The sequence below is a fragment of the Garra rufa genome, chromosome 3, assembly GCF_049309525.1.
Source record: "Garra rufa chromosome 3, GarRuf1.0, whole genome shotgun sequence".
NCBI lineage: Eukaryota > Metazoa > Chordata > Actinopteri > Cypriniformes > Cyprinidae > Garra > Garra rufa.
This window is the reverse complement of record NC_133363.1, coordinates 58017394-58025893: the sequence shown is the minus strand read 5'-3', so window position 1 is coordinate 58025893 and position 8500 is coordinate 58017394.

Genomic DNA, 8500 nt, shown 5'->3' with positions numbered 1-8500 from the left:
TTACGACAACAAACTCCCTCCTGTACGTGCGAGCGAAGGAAGGACTGGAGCGGCTCAGCCATCTCTCATCATCTCTTACAGGAAACAGCCCTGACAGAGCAAAAATAATATGGCTAACAGGAATGACTTTCATTTCATAACCAAGAATAGAAAGCGAAGGGAGCTGCACAAAGCTCTGCGAGGATGTTCACAGCGCGACATACGATCCTTTAAGTGCCCTAAACAAAAAAAAAGTCTTTCAGGGGATTAGGGCTTCAAACTCCCCTTCATAAAAACCACCTCTGTTTCTATACACAAATCAGATCTTAATAGGCTTAATGGTGGGTTTTTCTTATTTTATGAGAAACTATTTGGACGAGTGTCTCTAAATCAGTTTAAAGGCCTATTCACACTAAGAACGATAACAATAAAGATAATGATAACAATATTAGCGTCCTCACCAAGAAACAGTAAAGTTTTGTTTATTATGTCAACTGCCTCTTTAAATACTTAAACTCTTTAACTCTTTCCCTCCCACTGATGGAATTTTCCATCATTTATGAGACAAAGCTTACCAGCCATTGACAGCAAAGACAGCAATGCAACTACTACTTTCAAGGCCCAGAAAGGTAGTAAGGACATTGTTATTTTATAATACAACCACTAGTAATATGATTTAAATTAATCACTTTTGACCAATGTGGTGTGTTCTGTGTAAGGTGACAATTGCACGCACAAAGTTTGGTGTCCATATGTCAAAGCTTTGCAGAAATACAGCCCTAGACGTACTCAGGCACCATGCCTCAAATTAGTTGTGTTTCTATACAAAAATGGTTTTGTCTATCAACACGAAATCTATAACTTTTTGTCAGCACTGTCTGAAGATGACCTGACTTGATTTTGGTGAAAATCGGACCAATGGTGAAGGAGGAGTTTGAAAAAGTAGGTTTTCAACATAAATCAAAATGGCGGACAGGAAGTTTGGCTGACTATGGCATAATTGGTATCTATGTTTTTGGCATGACCCAAGGAATATTTTGAGACCAGTTTGATTACAACAGGCTAATGTAATGAAAAGTTGTAAGCATTTTTTACAATTTTGGCCACAAGTTGGCACTGCCCCCAAACTTTTTACATACTGAGTTTTGTAGCGATTCGCCAATACGTTCATAAAACATAACATTTTATGACAAAATTGGAAATGGCTGATGCCCAAAATGGTTGAAAATTGGTTATGGCTTGACTCGGCATGGTCCACAGAATCTAATCTTTTAGATAAAAGTTTTTTGTCAAACCTTTCAGAAGTTATAAGCAAAAAAAGCTAATTTTTATATCTCTTCACCACTAGATGGCACTGCACCAAAACTGTACAGGTAACCTCAGGTCATGGTTGTTATAAAACACACCAAGTTTGGTCTCAATACGCTTGCTACCGTTGCAGAGATATAGCCCTTGCATCCATTTTTGCATGCTCTTCCCTGCTGAAAAAAAACTGCTAAAACCAGCCTAGGCTGGTTGGCTGGTCTTAGCTGGTTTAAGCTCGTCTCCCAGCCTGGCCAGCTAAGACCAGCCTGACCAGCCTGGGCACCATGGGAAAGTGGCCAAAACCCCTCTAAAACCAGCCAACCAGCCTAGGGTTTTCAAATTTGTTTGTGCGTTATTTGAGAATGGTTTGACTAACCAATTAACTTTTTGCTAGAATGGTCTGAAGATGATCTGAGCCAATTTTGGTGAAAATCAGACAAGCCGTCTAGAACGAGTTTGAAAAAGTAGGTTTTTCGAGCTATTAAAAATTGCGAAAAAACTTTACCTTATGAATTTAAAATTTTGGAATCCATTTGACTTGGCAAAATTATTTTTCTTCTAGACCTCCAAACATGCTATGGTTAGTGTTGAGACTGTCCTCTATCAGTGTGCCAAATTTCATAACTTTCCCGCAAGCGGTTCTATGGGCTGCCATAGACTCAAGAGCAAAAGAAGAAGAATCATAAAAATGGCAACAGATACAATAGGTGACTATAATGTAACTATATTAGATTCCACACCAGCAGATGGTAGCCTTCTGTTCATTATAAGTTACATTTTTGTCATCTGCCTCTTTAAATGCTTGATTTTATTAAAGGGATAGTTCACCCAAAAATGAAAATTTGATGTTTATCTGCTTACCCCGAGGGCATCCAAGATGTAGGTGACTTTGTTTCTTAAAAAAACAGACAAAATCAAATCAAACTCTGCGGCTCATGACGATACACTGAGGTCTTGAGACACATAGCGAACAGTCTGTGCATGAAACTGAACAGTATTTATATCGTTATTTACCTCTGATCTACCAGAACGTTCAGCTGTATGCAGCGCCTTCACAACAGCAGGCGTGACGCGTCAACGTGCTCTGGCAATGTAGTCGGTGAAAAGTCAACACTCCCAGATGAGGTTGCACAAGGAAATGTAATCTTTAATTGGTTGCCAGAATCAGGATAAGCACAAGTAATTACCATTTTGAGAGGCCAATATGCATTATGCAAGCAAAGAGTGAGGTATACACACGACAGATCGCTTCCGCGCGTACATCTCCTATGGCAGATCACATTGAAGCATCATGCGCCGGCTATTGTGAACACGCTCAAGAGAGTAGAACGTTGCGGTGAATCCGAGGTAAATAATGATATAAATACTGTTCAGTTTTTTGCAGAGACTGATCGCTTTGTGTCTCAAGACCTCAATGTAGGGTTTAATTTGGTTTTGTCTGTGTATGTTTTTTTTACTCTTAAAGATTTGGTAACCATTGACTGTCATTATATGACTGACAGACTGCAACGGTTTGAGTTAAAAATCTTCGTTTGTGTTCTATTGAAGAAACAAAGTCACCTACATCTTGGATGCCCTGGGGGTAAGCACATAAACATCAAATTTTAATTTTTGGGTGAACTATCCCTGTAAAATCAGGTTGATTTTGATTGCCTGTCAATGTTTGAATCAACAAAAAGTTACTGTTTGGACTTAAATAAGCAACTACTGAAGAGTCTACGAATGGATCATCATTGCAGTGATTCATTTGTTTGGTAATAATTATTTTAACCCTAAATGATGCAGTGCATAGCTTTTCATTTCTTAAACAACCATGTTGGAAAACATACCCAAGCCTATATTCCAGAATGCCAGGAATCACTGGGCTCAAATTGTGAAAAGAGTGCTCAGGGAGCATGAGAATTCATTTTCACACATGAATTGGTCAAAATAGACTCCCGACTTTAAACCAATCGAAAATCTTTTGGATGTGATGGAGTCGGCTTTAAAGAAGGGTTTGACTCTGCCATTGTCAATACAAGAATTAATGCAACTCTTGATAAATGGTTGTCAGAACTATGTTACAATGAATACACACTGTAATCAAAGCTAAAAGCAGTCTAGTGAAATATTAGAGTATTCAACTTTTCTTTTTGGCCAGGAAATGTAGTTGTGGTGTGTAGTGGTGGCTCGTCAGGGGAAGGAAGTGGAGGCATAGCTTCCCTAAAATTTTTAGGTGAAAATGTGAGGAGGATCACTTAATGTTAATAAAATTCACAATTAAAAACAGCATGTGCTGTACGTGTGTTGTTTTCTTTTACGTTTTCTGACCAAAAGCAGCCAAAAAGCCATTTTAAAGTGGTTATCTAAATAATAATCGACACGGATCCTCAGATCAATACAATTAGTGTGCCTCCTCTATTTTAAAACCCACGAGCCGCCATTGGTGGTGTGTCCTTTAGTTTTAGTGCCATGTTAATTTTTTTTTTAATTTGCAAGATTACGAGATTAAAGTCAAAATATTTTAAGAAAAAATCCAAAATTATGAGAATAAAGTTGTAGCAATTCAAGAATAAAGTTTAAATATTTTGAGAATAGAGTCATAGCAATACAAGGATAAAGTCAAAATATTTTGAGAATAAAGTCAAAATATTTTGAGAATAAAGTCAAAATTACGAGAATAATGTTTAAATATTTAAAAAAAGTCAAAATTTTGCGAATAAAGTCCTAGCAATACTAGAATAAAGTTTAAATATTTATAAAAAGAAAATACAAAAGTCAAAATTAAGAGAATACAGTCGTAGCAATACAAGAATAAAGTTTAATTATTTTGAGAAAAAGTCAAGGCAAAAACCACGAGAATGAAGTCGTAGCAATACAAAAATAAATTGAAAAATTTTGACAATAAAGTCAAAATTATGAGAATAAAGTCGTAGCAATACAAGAATAAAGTTGAAATATTTTGAGAATAAAGTCAAAATTACGAGAATAAAGTTTAAATATTAAAAAAAAAGTCAAAATTTTGAGAATAAAGTCTTAGCAATACGAGAATAAAGTTTAAATATTTTTTTTTTAAAGTCAAAATTAAGATAATACAGTCGTAGCAATACAAGAATAAAGCTGAATTATTTTGAGAAAATGTAAAAATTATGAGAATAAAGTCGTAGCAATACAAGAATAAAGTTGAAATATTTTGAGAATAAATTAAAAATTACGAGAATAAAATACAAATATTTTGAGAATAAAGTCGAAATTCCGAGAATAAAGTCATAGCAATACAAAAATAATTTTGAAATATTTTGAGAATAAATTAAAAATTACGAGAATAAAGTCAAAATATTTTGAGAATAAAGTCAAAATTACGAGAATGAAGTTGAATTATTTTGAGAAAAACTCAAAATTACAAGAATAAAGTCGAAATATTTAGAGAACAAGGCCAAAAACACGAGAATAAAGACGTAACAATACAAGAATTAGAAATATTTGAAGAATAAAGTCAAAATTACGAGAATAAAAGTCAAAATATTTTAAGAATAAAGTCAAAATTATGAGAATTAAGTCGTAGCAATGCAAGATTAAAGTCGAAATATTTTAAGAATAAAGTCAAAATTACAAGAATAAAAGTCAAAATATTTTGAGAATAAAGTCAAAATTATGATAATTAAGTCATAGCAATACAAAAATAAATTAGAAATATTTTAAGAATAAAGTCAAAATTACAAGATTAAAGTCTAAATATTTTAAGAATAAAGTCAAAATTATGAGAATTAAGTCGTAGCAATGCAACATTAAATTATAAGTATTATAAGTCGAAGTATTTTAAGAATAAAGTAAAAATTCTAAGAATAAAGTTGTAGCAATACAAGAATAAAGGTATGAGATTATGAGAATTATAAAAATCGTAGCAATTATGAGATTAAAGGCATAATATTTTGAGAGTATAGCCTATATTGCACATGCAAAAATACAGTAAATATTTCGACCCACTCTTGTAATTTCAACTTCATTTTCAAACTATTTAGACTTTATTCTCATATTGCTACGACTTTATTTTCGTAATTTTTACTTTTTTCTCAAAATATTACGACTTTAATCTCATATTTTTATTTTTTAAAGTAGCACTAAAATGCAGTCGCAGGACACAGATTTTTACATTTAAAGAACAGAATTAACTTTACCTTCATTGTTGTAATTTATAGTTTAGGCCCATATACACCAAGAACTATAACTAGTACTTCTAGCACTTCTAGCAAGTCGAGTGGATTGTGATTGACTGACAATGCTTTTATCATTCATCAGCTAGAAAAAAAAAACATTCTGAAAGTAATTAAACTTAACGGTTACCATTATCTTTATTGCTGTGAACGGCCCTCAACTTTTTCCGTAAATTACCCTGATTTTGATTCGACTTGAACATCAGGAGGAGTGTGAGTAACCATACTGGGTTTCCTTCAGCTTAGCGGCACATTCAAGCTCATTACTAAAGGCTCTGCTCACTTCCACTGGCATTTACAAGAGCCGGCACAGGTGTGCGTGTTTTTATGTGCCAGAAGATGTTTCATCAGGCACTCTATTAGGGAACTGTAGATACATTGTCTCAGCAGGGCATAAGTGCCAAATAAGTAAAGCACTAAGTCGACGGCCGCGCTGTGAGTTCTAACTTCAAAGATTGGAAGCGAAAGGCTCGGCTTTGAGCGAAGGAATGTCACGGCGCTGTCAGAGCGAGTCTACTCAACAATGTGGAGAAAACTCTGGCTGGTCTCTGGGTTAATGGCAGCAGGCCAGTGCCTTTTCTCAGCCCGGACTAACCCTAGATAAGCTTTTGACTTTTTGCGCTCGGTGCCAAGGATCAGTACAGTCAGAGAAAGACCTAATCCTGGATCATAACTTCCAGAAAGGGCGCTTCGTTAAAACAGGGCCAGGTTAACATCTGGTCACTCGAGCATTCCTCAGCTCTGAAGTCAGTGGGACAATGAAGATTCATCATTTACCCCGAGCAGCGTCTATGGGGTGGTAAAAGCATCCTGACTCTGAAACCTTTGGAAAAAGCGTCAACAACAATTTGGGTCACACGCTCCTTGTAAGACAATCATACAATGCCCCTGACGTCACGTAAAAGCTTTCAGAGTATTTTTTTACGACAGTCAGTTACCATTGGCAGGAACTATAGAAATTAAGTCGCATAGTGAGTCGTAAAAGAAACCGACCAATTTTTTTTTTTTCATAGGACACTTCAAATTTAGATCTCTCTAAACCTAATATGTCATGGCCAACATGATGAAGACTACTGACCCGGTCAGCGTTTTCAACAGAGTTATGATTTTCCAGCAGTGTAGTGGGGGATCAATATTTTCAACATAAGTATAAATATATAAATGCATTATAAGGAAGCCTGTTTCCGCCTGTTATTGCGACTTATCTCACAATTCTGACATTTTTTCTCAGAATTGCGTGATATAAACACGCAATTCTGACTTTTTTTGCTCCGAATTGTGAGATATAAACGTGCAATTCTGACTTTTTTCTCAGAATTGCGTGATACAATCTTGCAATTCTGACTTTTTTTCTCAGAATTGTGAGATATAAACGTGCAATTCTGACTTTTTCTCACAATTGCATGATACAAACTTGCAATTCTGACTGTTTTCTCACAATTGCATGATACAAACTTGCAATTCTTACTTTTTTTTCTCAGAATTGTGAGATATAAACTTGCAATTCTGACTTTTTTTCTCAAAATTGCGTGATATAAACTTGCAATTCCGACTTTTTTTCTCAAAATTGTGAGATATAAACTTGCAATTCTGACTTTTCTCAGAATTGTGAGATACAAACTTGCAATTCCGACTTTTTTTCTCTGAATTGTGAGATATAAACGTGCAATTCTGACTTTTTTCTCAGAATTGCGTGATACAAACTTGCAATTCTTACTTTTTTTTCTCAGAATTGTGAGATATAAACTTGCAATTCCGACTTTTTTTCTCAGAATTGTGAGATACAAACTTGCAATTCTGACTTTTTTCTCAGTATTATGAGATATAAACTTGCAATTCTGACTTTTCTCTGAATTGTGAGATATAAACGTGCAATTTTGACTTTTTTCTCAGAATTGCGTGATACAAACTTGCAATTCTGGCTGTTTTCTCACAATTGCATGATACAAACTTGCAATTCTTACTTTATTTTCTCAGAATTGTGAGATATAAACTTGCAATTCTGACTTTTTTCTCACAATTCTGAGATATAAACTCGCAATTGCAAGTTATTAAGTCAGAATTGTGAGATATAAACGTACAATTCTGTAAACATATGTATTTTTTTTTTCTCCTCAGAACTGGACTTTATAACTCGCAATTGTGAGTTTATATCTCACAAAAAAAGCCAGGAATGCGAAATACAAAGTCGCGATCGCGAGATAAAAAGTCTGTCAATTCAATTCACTTTTTCTTACTATTTTAGGTTTATATCTTGCAATGCTGACTTGTTTTCTCACAAATCAGACTTTTGTCTCAATTTCAATTTTATATCTCGCATTTCTGACTTTATTTCTTGTTTCGACTTCAAACAGACTTGGAACAGACTTGGACTCACCAACAGCAGGTTAAACATTTCAATACATGACAAGGAACAATGGCAACATGAGGGCTACTTATACCAGTCAATAAGGGTCACATGACAAGAACCAACAAATGGGAAACAAGGCACATGACTAAAGCAACCAATGAGAACATGACACATTTTACAGAGGAACCAATAGCAGGAATACATGAGGGAAAGGGAAGCAAGACCCTAACAGCATGAATCAAACTACAAAATAAAAGACATGAAAACATGAACATGAAACAAAACCCCAAAACAAATCCCACGTTACAATAATGGCGGAAACAGGCTTCCATAGCATTACATATATAGATGGATTTTGTTTTTAAAGAAAAATTAATACTTTTATCTAGCAAGGATGCATTAAATTCATTAAAAGGTGACAATAAAGACTTCATGTTACAATTTTTTAAAATTATGTTCTTTTGAACTTGCTATTTATCAAAGAATCTTAAAAAAAAAGCCAGCCAATCAGCATATTGGAATGATTTCTGAAGGATCATGTGACATGAAGACTGGAGTAAGACTAGCTGAAAATTCAGCTTTGCATCACTGGAATAAATTACATTTTAAAATATATATTCAAATGGAAACCAGTTATTTTAAATAGTAATAATATTATAAAATATTACTGTAT